Genomic DNA, 13,806 nt, shown 5'->3' with positions numbered 1-13,806 from the left:
CATTAGATAATATAGCATGGAGCAATCAAAAATTATAGATACGTTGGAGACGTATCAATCCCCCTAGGAGCATGCGCGTAGTGCCGAGGTTTTTGATGACTTGTAGATTTTTGCAATAAGTATGTGAGTTCTTTATAACTAATGTTGAGTTCATGGATTATACGCACTCTCACCCATCCATCCTTGCTAGCCTCTTCGGTACCGTGCATTGCCCTTTCTCACATTGAGAGATGGCGCAAACTTCGCCGGTGCATCCAAACCCCGTGATATAATACACTCTTTCACACATAAACCTCCTTATATCTTCCTCAAAACAGCCACCATACCTACCTATTATGGCATTTCCATAGCCATTCCGAGATATATTGCCATGCAACTTTCCATCATTCCGTTCATCATGACACACTCATCATTGTCATATTGCTTAGGATGATCATGTAGTTGACATAGTATTTGTGGCAAAGCCACCGTTCATAATTCTTTCATACATGTCACTCTTGGTTCATTGCATATCCCGGTACACCGCCGGAGGCATTCATATAGACTCATCTTTGTTCTAGTATCGAGTTGTAATCATTGAGTTGTAAATAAATAGAAGTGTGATGATCATCATTATTAGAGCATTGTCCCAAGTGAGGAATAAATAATAATAAAAAAAGGCCATAAAAAGAAAAGGCCCAAAAGAGAAGAGAAAGGCCATAAAAAAAGAGAAGGCCCAAAAAATGAGAGAAAAAGAGAGAAGGGACAATGTTACTATCCTTTTACCACACTTGTGCTTCAAAGTAGCACTATGATCTTCATAGTAGAGAGTCTCTCATGTTATCACTTTCATATACTAGTGGGAATTTTTCATTATAGAACTTGGCTTCTATATTCCAACAATGGGCCTCCTCAAGTGCCCTAGGTCTTCGTGAGCAAGCAAGTTGGATGCACACCCACTAGTTTCTTTTGTTGAGCTTTCATACATTTATAGCTCTCGTGCATCCGTTGCATGGCAATCCCTACTCCTTGCATTCACATCAATCGGTGGGTATCTCCATAGCCCATTGATTAGCCTCATTGATGTGAGACTTTCTCCTTTTTGTCTTCTCCACATAACCCCCCTCATTATATTCTATTCCACCCATAGTGCTATATCCATGGCTCGCGCTCATGTATTGCATGAAAGTTTATGAGTTTGAGATTACTAAAGTATGAAACAATTGCTTGGCTTGTCATCGGGTTGTGCATGATGAGAGCATTCTTGTGTGATGAAAATGAAACATGACTAAACTATATGATTTTGTAGGGATGAACTTTCTTTGGCCATGATATTTTGAGAAGACATAATTGCTTAGTTAGTATGCTTGAAGTATTATCATTTTTATGTCAATATGAACTTTTGTCTTGAATCTTTAGGATCTGAATATTATACCACAATTAAGAAGAATTACATTGAAATTATGCCAAGTAGCACTCCGCATCAAAAATTCTGTTTTTATCATTGACCTACTCGAGGACGAGCAGGAATTAAGCTTGGGGATGCTGATACGTCTCCAACGTATCTATAATTTTTGATTGCTCCATGCTATATTATCTACTGTTTTGAATGTTTATGGGCTTTATTATACACTTTTATATCATTTTTTGGGACTAACCTATTAACCCAGAGCCCAGTGCCAGTTTCTGTTTTTACCCTGTTTTAGGGTTTTGAAGAAAAGGAAAATCAAACGGAGTCCAATTGACCTGAAACTTCAAGGAACTCATTTTTGGAAGGAAAGAAGCCCAGAAGACTTGGAGTGCACGTCGGGGGACCTGCAAGGAGGCCATGAAGCAGGGGGGCGCCCCCACCCCCCTGGGCGCGCCCTCCACCCTCGTGGGCCCGTCGTGGCCCTCCTGACGTACTTCTTCCGCCTATATATCTCCATATACCCTAAAAACATCCGTGAGCACAATAGACGGGAGTTCCGCCCCCAGAAGCCTCTGTAGCCACCGAAAACCAATCTAGACCCGTTTCGGCACCCTGCCGGAAGGGGAATCCTTCTCCGGTGGCCATCTTCATCATCCCGGTGCTCTCCATGACGAGGAAGGAGTAGTTCTCCCTCAGGGCTGAGGGTATGTACCAGTAGCTATGTGTTTGATCTCTCTCTCTCTCTCTCTTGTGTTCTTGAGATGATACGATCTTGATGTATCGCGAGCTTTCCTATTATAGTTGGATCCTATGATGTTTCTTCCCCCTCTACTCTCTTGTAATGAATTGAGTTTCCCCTTTGAAGTTATCTTATCGGATTGAGTCTTTAAAGATTTGAGAACACTTGATGTATGTCTTGCCATGCGTATCTGTGGTGACAATGAGATATCACGTGTTTCACTTGATGTATGTTTTGGTGATCATCTTGCGGGTTCCGCCCATGAACCTATGAATAGGGGTTGGCACATGTTTTCATCGTGATTCTTCGGTAGAAACTTTGGGGAACTCTTTGAGGTCCTTTGTGTTGGTTGAATAGATGAATCTGAGATTGTATGACGCATATCGTATAATCATAACCACGGATACTTGAGGAGACATTGGAGTATCTAGGTGACATTAGGGTTTTGGTTGATTTGTGTCTTAAGGTGTTATTCGAGTACGAACTCTAGGGCTGTTTGTGACACTTATAGGAATAGCCCAACGGATTGACTGAAAAGAATAACTTTGAGGTGGTTTCGTACCCTACCATAATCTCTTCGTTCGTTCTCCGCTATTAGTGACTTTGGAGTGACTCTTTGTTGCATGTTGAGGGATAGTTATGTGATACAATTATGGTAGTATTGTTGAGGGAACTTACACTAGCGAAAGTATGAACCCTAGGCCTTATTTCCTATCATTGCAATACCGTTTACACTCACTTTTATCATTAGTTACCTTGCTGTTTTTATAATTTCAGATTACAAATTCTCATATCTATCATCCATATACCACTTGTATCACCATCTCTTCGCTGAACTAGTGCACCTATACAATTTACCATTGTATTGGGTGTGTTGGGGACACAAGAGACTCTTTGTTATTTGGTTGCATGGTTGCTTGAGAGAGACCGTCTTCATCCTACGCCTCCTACGGATTGATAAACCTTAGGTCATCCACTTGAGGGAAATTTGCTATTGTCCTACAAACCTCTGCGCTTGGAGGCCCAACAACGTCTACAAGAAGAAGGTTGTGTAGTAGACATCAGACATCACGTGGGAGATAGAACTGCACATAAGGTATTGCAATCTGTTTTTTATTGGCCTACTCTCTTCAAGGATGCCCGTAAGTTTGTCCTATCTTGTGATGAATGTCAAAGAATTGGTAATATTAGTAGACGTCAAGAAATGACTATGAACTATTCACTTGTTATTGAACTGTTTGATGTTTGGGACTTTGATTATATGGGACCTTTTCCTGCCTCTAATGGATATACACATATTTTAGTTGTTGTTGAGTACGTTACTAAGTGGTTAGAAGCTATTCCAACTAGTAGTGCTGATCATAACACTTCTATTAAAATTCTTAAAGAAGTTATTTTTCCGAGGTTTGGAGTCCCTAGATATTTAATGACTGATGGTGGTTCACATTTTATTCATGGTGCTTTCCATAAAATGCTTGCTAAATATGACGTCAATCATAGAATTGCATCTCCGTATCACCCACAGTCTAGTGGTCAAGTAGAATTGAGTAATAGAGAACTCAAATTAATTTTGCAAAAGACTGTCAATAGGTCTAGAAATAATTGGTCCAAGAAACTTGATGATGCATTATGGGCCTATAGAACTGCATATAAAAATCCTATGGGTATGTCTCCGTATAAAATGGTATATGGAAAAGCATGTCACTTACCTCTCGAACTAGAACACAAGGCATATTGTGCTATTAAAGAGGTCAACTATGATTTTAAACTTGCCGATGAAAAGAGGTTATTTTATATTAGCTCTCTTGATGAATGGAGAACCCAAGCTTATGAAAATACCAAGTTGTTTAAAGAAAAGGTTAAAAGATGGCATGCCAAAAGGATACAAAAGCGTGAGTTTAATGTAGGTGATTATGTATTGCTATACAACTCTCATTTAAGATTTTTTGCAGGAAAACTTCTCTCTAAATGGGAAGGCCCCTATGTTATCGAGGAGGTCTATTGTTCTGGTGCCATAAAAATCAACAACTTCGAAGGCACATATCCGAAGGTGGTAAACGGTCAAAGAATCAAACATTATATCTCAGGTAATCCCATAAATATTGAAACCAATATTATTGAAACCGTAACCCCGGAGGAATACATAAGGGACACTTTCCAGAACGTTTCAGACTCCGAAAAGGAATCGGTATGTGGTACGGTAAGTAAACCGACTCCAAAACAATTTTTAAGGCAATATTTCTCCGTTTTGGAATATTTAGAAAAATAGAAAATTAAGTAGCAGTCAGGTAAGGACACCAGGGCCCCACGAGGGTGGAGGGCGCGCCCTACCCCCCTGGGCGCGCCCCCCTACCTCGTGAGCTCCTCGTGTGCCCTCCGGACTCCGTTTTCGTACATGACACGTATTTTGGTCGGTAAAAATTCACTATATATTCTCCCGAAGGTTTTGACTCCCGTATCACGCAAATATCCTCTGTTTCTGTTTCGAGCTGTTGCTGCTGCAGATTAGAGCAAGATGTCTTCTCAAGAGTCAGTCGGGGAGAGCCGGGTATCTAATCCGGCACCGGAACCAAGGGCAAACAGCGACTCTGACCACTTTGAGCTAGCAACGGAGGAGGAGATGGAGACTGACTTAATGAGGGTAGATGCCATGGAGGATCAAGAAGTCACCTCTCGCTTCCGAGCTGGGTTCACGATGGGGGAACTACAGAGCTCAGCTATTCCAAACTCAGTTATCCCTTTCAATGTTAGATTTCTTTCTTATGGAAATATGAAGAGGAGTGTCACTTGTTCTCCCGCAGCTATAAAACACCCTTGGGTGCAAGGAGCTTTAGCCATCACAGGAAAGTTTCGTAAGGAAACAATGGACCTCAAGCAGCAAGTCAAGAAGCTCGAGGAGGAGAATTGTATCCTGAGAGGAATCATCGCCAAGAATATTTCACCAACATGGGTATGGGCACTCCCCTTGGCAACTGCCAAGCTTGGGGGAGGTGCCCCGGTATCGTATCACAATCACAACTCTTATCTTTACCGTTTTCTTTAGTTCGATCATGTTAGTAGTATTTTAATCTAGTAGAATAAAGTTTATGGCATGATCTAGTTTTAAGTTTTGCTTTATGATCTCTCTATGTAATCGAGTCCGTGAGCTATATAATAAAGATTAGTGTTGAGTCAAGGGCTTGATTTTCTTGCTATGATCTTGGGTGAATAAAAGAAAAGAGAAAAAGAATAAGAAGAAACAAAAGTTCATATTGATCTTATTGATAGTAATGACTTCACATAGAAAGAGTGTGATGATTAAAAGTTGTTGGGAGTTGGCAGACATAGCTTTGGTCATCGTTGCAATTAATAGGAAGTAATAAGGAAAGAGAGGTTTCACATATAAGTATACTATTATTGACATATTTTATGATTGGGAGCACTCATCAAAATATGACATGCTAAAGAGTTGATGTTGGACAAGGAAGACAACGTAATGGGTTATGTTTTCTTGTATCTGAGATAAAGTATGTTGTCATGGATCATCCAACATGTTGAGCTTGCCTTTCCACCTCATGCTAGCCAAATTCATTGCACCAAGTAGAGATACTACTTGTGCTTCCAAATACCCTTAAACCAGTCTTGCCATAAGAGTCCACCATATCTACCTATGGATTGAATAAGATCATTCAAGTAAGTTGTCATCGGTGCAAAGCAATAGAAATTGCTCTCTAAATATGTATGATTGATTGGTGTGGGATAAATAAGCTTTATACGATCTTGTGATGTGGAAATAATAAAAGCGACGGACTGCATAATAAAGGTTCATATCACAAGGGGCAATATAAAGTGACGTTCTTTCGCATTAAGATTTTGTGCATCCAACCATAAAAGTGCATGGCAACCTCTGCTTCCCTCTGCGAAGGGCCTATCTTTTATTATTATCTTCTACCTTATGCAAGTTTCATGGTGATCTTCACCTCTCCCTTTTTCATTTTATCCTTTGGCAAGCATAGTATGTTGGAAAGATCCTGATAGATATATCTAATTGGATGTAGGAGGGCATGAGTTATTATTGTTGACATTACTCCTGAGGTAAAAGGTTGTGGGGCGAAACTATAAGCCCCTATCTTTCTCTGTGTCCGATTAAAACTCCGTAACCACAAGTATTGCGCGAGTGTTAGCAATTATGAAGGACTAGATGATAGTTGAGTATGTGGACTTGCTTTTTAGCTCTGACATAGAATCTTTCTGATGTTATGATAAATTGCAATTGCTTCAATGACTGAGGTTATAGTTTGTTGCTTCTCAATAAGGTTTCTAATTCATACTTTTGCATTGTGAATAGATCATCACTTGAACATAAGTAATCATATGACAATATCTATGTATGTTGTTGTTATGAGAATAATCATGATGCCCTCATGTACGTATTTTATTTTTATTGACGCCTCTACCTCTAAACATGGGGACATATTTATTGTTATCAGCTTTCGCTTGAGGAAAAGCGAGGTCTAAGCTTGGGGGAGTTGATACGTCCATTTTGCATCATGCTTTTATATCGATATTTATTGCATTATGGGCTGTTATTTCACATTACGTCACAGTATTTATGGCTATTCTCTCTTATTTGACAAGGTTTACATAAGGTGGGAGAATGCCGGCAGCTGGAATTCTGGGCTGGAAAAGGAGCACATATTAGAGACCTATTCTGCACAACTCCAAAAGTCTTGAAACTCCACGGAATACCTTATAATAAATAATGAAAAATCCTCGGCAAAGATGAAGACCAGGGGGCCCACACCCTTGCCATGAGGGTGGGGGGCGCCCCCCCCCCTCCTAGGGCGCGCCCCTACCTCGTGGGCCCCCTGGTGGCTCTCCGATGACCATCTTACCCTATATGAAGTCTTTCGTCGAGAAAAAAATAAGAAGCAACCTTTCGGGACGAAACTCCGCCGCCACGAGGCGGAACCTTGGCGGATCCAATCTAGAGCTCCGACAGAGCTGTTCTGCCGGGGTAATTTCCCTCCCGGAGGGAGAAATCATCGCCATCGTCATCACCAACGCTCCTCTCATCGGAAGAGGGAAATCTCAATCAACATCTTCATCAGCACCATCTCATCTCAAAACCCTAGTTCATCTCTTGTATCCAATTCTTGTCTCCAAGTCCGGGATTGGTGCTAGTAGCTAGGTTGCTAGTAGTGTTAATTACTCCTTGTAGTTGATGCTAGTTGGTTTAATTGGTGGAAGACCATATGTTCAGATCCTTTATGCATATTATTACCCCTCTGATTATGAATATGAATATGCTTTCTGAGTAGTTACGTTTGTTCCTGAGGACAAGGGAGAAGTCTTGCTACTAGTAGTCATGTGAGTTTGGTATTCGTTCGATATTTTGATGAGATGTATGTTGTCTAGCCTCTAGTGGTGTTATGTGAACGTCGACTACATAACACTTCACCATTATTTGGGCCTAGAGGAAGGCATTGGGAAGTAATAAGTAGATGATGGGTTGCTAGAGTGACAGAAGCTTAAACCCTAGTTTATGCGTTGCTTCGTAAGGGGCTGATTTGGATCCATATGTTTCATGCTATGGTTAGGTTTACCTTAATACTTTTGTTGTATTTGAGGATGCTTGCAATAGAGGTTAATCATAAGTGGGATGCTTGTTCAAGTAAGAACAACACCCAAGCACCGGTCCACCCACATACCAAATTATCAAAGTACCGAACGCAAATCATATGAGCGTGATGAAACCTAGCTTGACGATATTCCCATGTGTCCTCGGGAGCGCTTTTCCTTATATAATAGTTTGTCCAGGCTTATCCTTTGCTACCAAAAGGATTGGGCCACCTTGCCACACTTTATTTACTTTAGTTGTTGCTCGTTACAAATTATCTTATCACAAAACTATCTGTTACTACTTATTTCAGTACTTGCAGAGAATACCTTGCTGAAAACCGCTTATCATTTCCTTCTGCTCCTCGTTGGGTTCCACACTCTTACTTACCGAAAGGACTATGATAGATCCCCTATACTTGTGGGTCATCACAGCCTCACACCGAAGCTGAACCAGTGAACCCTCGTACTCCTCTCCGCGTGGGCATCCACTGCCGCTTTGTCCTCTTCCTAGGCCTCGCCGTCGTCCACCGCCTTGTTGCTCTCGGCGCGGCATAGTCAATGTTGTCAAGGAACGACTTCCATCGGAAGAGTACTGTACATGGAGAGGCTGACAACTTGGTCCATGGCCGTAGCAAGGAAGTGCCTCCTTATTATGCGCAAAATAATGATTCCTCCACCTGACAGCAGAGAGCCACCGGACGGGCAACCATATTTCAGGAAAAAAACATTTCCCCCTTGACTGCTGGGACCCACCAGCTACATCTTTGCACGCAAGGAAGTGCGTCCATATTACGGGCAAAAAAAATTATTCGCCCCCTGACTACTAGGACCCACCAGCTACATCTTCGCACGCAAGGAAGTGCCTAAAAGTCGAAACCCACCTGGTCGAAGCATACGTAATGTTGTCATTCTGGTCGCAAACGTGTACGTACATACTGGTCGATTGGTCGGTGAGGGAGTCCTGGACTAAGGAGTCCTCGGGCGTCCGGCCTGTTGGACATGGGCCGGACTATTGGGCCGTGAAGATACAAGATGGAAGACTTGCTCCCGTGTCCACATAGGACTCTTCTTTGCGTGGACGGCAAGTCAGGCGGCCGGATATACTATTTCCTTTCTATGTAACCGACTTTGTATAACCCTAGTCCCCTCCGGTGTTTATATAAACTGGAGGGTTTAGTCTGTAGAGACAAGGATAATCATAATCTGATAGGCTAGACTTCTAGGGGTTTAGCCATTACGATCTCGTGGTAGATCAACTCTTGTAACCCCCATACTCATCAATATTAATCTAGCAGGACATAGGGTTTTACCTCCATTGAGAGGGCCTGAACCTGGGTAAACATTGTGCTCCCTGTCTCCTGTTACCATCAACCTCAGATGCACAGCTCAGGAACCCCTACCCGAGATCCGCCGGTTTTGACACCGACATTGGTGCTTTCATTGAGAGTTCTGCTGTGTCACCGCGAAGAGGTTCAATGGCTCCGTCAATCATCCACAACAACATTGTCCAGGGAGAAACCTTCCTCCCCGAACAGATCTTCGTGTTTGGAGGCTTCGCAGTGTGGGCCAACTCGCTTGGCCATCTAGAGCAGATCGATAGCTACACCCCTGGCCATCAGGTCAGATTTGGAAGCTTGAACTACGTCACGGAAATCCGCGGAGGCTTGATCTTTGATGGATTTGAGACCGCGGTAGTAGCCGCTCCCTGTCACCACGATGAACATGGCTTAAACCTGTCATCGAACTACACCCAGGAGATAGAACCTGCAACTACTCCAGCCTTAGATCCGGAGCAGGTCACGGCATCCGAGGACGGGGGGCTCAACCCCGCCACGGAGGCCACAGACTCAGCGGCGTTGGAGCCACACACAGACCCAACCTTAAGTGAGGTCTATGTTGCCAAAACATCGGACACGTTGTCGGCCACAGGTTCCAAAGCATGTGCGTCCGCGCACGACGAGCTTGACCGGGTGTCCATCATTGAAAACACTCTCCTTAGCGGGGACTCACGACCGAATTATATCATGTTCGAACTGGAGGCTGATGACAAATTTCGCTTCCCACCCCCTCCCACTTAATAGCCACTGTCGAAGATTTAACTGACATGCTCGATTACGGCTCTGACGACATCGACGGTATGGACAACGATGCCGGAGAAGAGGAGGCCCAAAACCCATCGTTTACAAGACGCTGGGCGGCCACTTCCTCATATGATGTATGCATGGTGGATGCACCAAAAGAGAATAGCGGCGATGACAAGGAAGATCCAGTTGAGGATAAACCTCCCGAGATACAACCAAAGCGCCAGCGTTAGTGGCACCGCTCTATGTCACGCTGCAGCAAAGGCAGCAACACCGGCACAGGAGAAGATAACACTCCGGACGGTGCCGAAGACAACAAAGACCCCGTTGAGGCGACTTCCGAACAAGATGAACGGGAAGATGGGCAAGTTAGCCCTAATGAACAGGCCACGCATGAAGACTCACAGGACAGTAATTATCTTCCACTCTCTGAGGACTAGGTGAGCCTCAGTACTGAGGATTTTATCGTGCCTGAGGAACCTCTCGAGCAGGAGCGCTTCAAGCGTTATCTAATACCCACCGCAAGGAGCCTGAAAAAGAAACAACAACAGCTTCAAGCTGATCAAGATCTGCTCAATGATAGATGGACTGACATCCTGGCAGCCGAGAAATACGGCCTCAAGCGCCCAGCCAAAAGCTACCCGAAGCATAAATTGCTACCTCAGTTCGAGGACGAGGAGTTGGAGCCCATACCACCATCGCGCAATGCGGCTGACCGACCAACACGTGGTCGGGATAAAGCGGCAACTCAAGCCAAACACCAGGCTGCCCTACCTCACCGTCAAGGCAGAGATAAAACAGCTCGAGGACACACATACGACCTATAGCTAGACTTGAACAGTAGAGCAGATTAGAACAGGTCGATCTATGGATCACGGGGACGTGCCCAGACACGCGATAACGACTATCTTGCCTAATGCAATAGTAATTCTCACGCCCGGGCCAAGAACCGCAGATGGACTCCATCCGAGCTACGTCGCGACGTGGCCCGATATAGAGGCGCCGCTCACCCACTTTGCTTCACTGACGAAGTAATGGACCACGAATTCCCAGAAGGGTTTAAACCCATGAATATCGAATCATACGATGGAACAACAGATCCCATGGTATGGATTGAGGACTATCTTCTCCATATCCACATGGCCCGCGGCGATGACCTTCATGCCATTAAATACCTACCACTAAAAATAAAAGGACCAGCTTGGCACTAGTTAAACAGCCTTCCATAGAACTCTGTTGGCAGCTGGGAAGACCTGGAAGACGCCTTTCGTGATAACTTCCAAGGCACATATGTACGGCCACCAGACGCCGATGACTTAAGTCACATCATACAGCAGCCCGGAGAGTCAGCCAGAAAGCTCTGGACTAGGTTCTTAATTAAAAAGAACCAAATTGTCGATTGTTCGATTGTCGAAGCCCTCACGGCCTTCAAACACAGTGTTCGGGATGAATGGCTCGCTTGCCACCTCGGTCAGGAAAAACCAAAATCCATGACAGCCCTTACTGCTCTTATGACCCACTTTTGCGCGGGAGAAGACAGCTGGCTCGATCATAGGAGCAATGGCGCCAGTGACCCAGGCACTTCCGATGTCCGAGACGGCAACGGAAAGCCATGACGCAATAAATACAAGCATCATAATAATGATGAAATACCACAAGACACAACAGTTAACACCGGATTTAGCGGCTCCAAGCCTGGTCAACGGAAAAAGCCATCCAAGGCAAATAGAGAGGGACCATCCAACCTCGATACGATATTGGATCGGCCATGCCAGGTTCATGGCACCCCCGAAAAACTAGCTACTCACACCAATAGAAGATGCTGGGTCTTCAAACAAGCCGGCAAATTAAAAGCCGAACATAAGGGGAAGGGGCCGCATAGTGACAGCGATGACAAAGAGACTCGCCGGCCGAATACCGGGATTCAGAAGCAATTCCCCCTCGAAGTACAAACCGTAGATATGGTATATGTGACACACACCCCCATAGGGGAGCACATGCGTGCACTACGGGACACATACGCCATAGAGCGGATTCCCCCAAAAATCAGTCATACCCATCACTCCTTCCGTACAGGGGATTGTACTACGACCATTACAGCCGAAGCACAAAGTTGCCTCGTCAAGCCGCACAATTCATCGGCCATTAAGCCGCCAGTCTCCATTAAATGGAACCGATCCGTCCCGGAGTAGGATTAGCAGTTCAGCCTCCGTCATTCGCCTCACAATCACGCGAAGTTTGTACCGTGCATGCATAATTATGCACTCAAAATACCCAGGCCATTGACGGAGGCATAATACGGGCAAGCCTAAAAGCACTCCCATTTCCTCCTTTTTCATTTCTAACTATTTATTTTATCTTATCGCAGGTGACGCAAAATATTGGTCACCTCACAGACTCTTTCGGAGTTCGGCTTCATACACTTACCCCAAGGTTGTTCCTGTTAAAGGAATCCTTTAACCGAGGCAAGGCAGCGCAGACGTGCGACGGGAGGTCCAAATAATTGTGTAGACCGCACTCTCTATTTTTGAGCCTGTAACGTGCCTTCTCCCTCAGCCTTCGACCACCGGCATGTCAAATAGCCAGGGTCGCGGCATTATTATTTGAAAAATGGCAATTGACATATCGATCAGATCCTTGTGGACATAACCCATGACCAATATTTGCTTTTTCCTAAAAAAATAAAAGCTGAATTTCTCCGGTTGTTTCACACTCGCACCTTGTCACGGGTTGCCAGGGGCTCGATATGGAAACAAATGAATTGTCGACAAGTCCGAATAGCTTTACAGCACACTTCGGCGTCGCGAGTTTGGCCTTATATGCATCAGCTCTGAATCATGTCTTTGGTCAATAGTTGGGTTGCCCGGCTCCTGTGCTTACTACCTTACGTTTTGCTATATCGGCTAGGGCGGTAAAGGGAGAACTACTACAACTGTGTCCCGGTTTATCCGGATGAGCACCGCAGTAGAGAAAGCCAAAAACTGACTATCATGATGCGGCGAGAGCTGGTCAACCACTCAATGAATTATTAGAATCTTTCGCGATTCCTCCCGTATTGCACGAAGGACCGTTTTTCTGGTCACTCATGTAACACACCGTATTCGGATGACTGCATACTTACTAGAGGCTATATCATAGACCCACCATCAAACTCCTAGGGCTAAGTGAAAGTACTAAAGCCCTATAGTCCGATTGCCTAGTTCGCCACATTGACACCTCCTTCACGGACCAAGACATTGGATCAAGAGTGATCAAGTGCTTTTTCGAACACCCCCATATTTTATGCGAGGGGGCTGAAGCCGACGACTGGAAAACTTTCAGATTATACAAAAACGGCCGCACAGGAGGAGCCACAACTTCTAGGCATAATCTTAAATTATAATAATATATTTTTTACAATCTCAATACATTTCACTCGAACACCATCTCTTTCGAGCACTGACCCTGTATCAAGCGGGCACCCTCTAAGGCATCCTCAAAATAATACTCTGGCGTATGATGCTCCTTGCCCTCGGGTGGACTTTTCGCTGCAACATCGGTGGCCTTCATCTTCGCCCAGTAAGTCTTCACACGGGAAAAGGCCATCCGTGCACCTTCAATGCATGTGGGCTGCTTCACAGCGTCGATACGCAGCACTGCATCACCTAGTCGCCGTACCAAACCGAAATAATTCTTCGGAATTGTCTCGCTTGGCCACAATCGAACTATGATGTCCTTCATGGCAGAGCTGGATATCTTGTGGAGCTCGGCCCACTGGGCCATCTGTTTGTTCAGTAACAGTGGGCGCTTTGGTGTGCCAAATTGTGACCAAAAAAGCTTCTTCATTGCATGCCCTTCCCGCGCTTTGTAAAACAACGCCGCATCGGAGGCACTCTTCGGCAAGTCCAAAAAGGCGCCTGCGGAGCTCCACATCTGAATAAGTGGGGCATACTTTGGATCGCCAAACTTAGTCTGCAATAAGAAAGGATTACCGGCCGCTATCTCCCCACCTTGCC

This window comes from Triticum dicoccoides, chromosome 3A (genome assembly GCF_002162155.2).
Source record: "Triticum dicoccoides isolate Atlit2015 ecotype Zavitan chromosome 3A, WEW_v2.0, whole genome shotgun sequence".
Classification (NCBI taxonomy): Eukaryota; Viridiplantae; Streptophyta; class Magnoliopsida; order Poales; family Poaceae; genus Triticum; species Triticum dicoccoides.
This window is presented reverse-complemented; position numbering follows the sequence as displayed.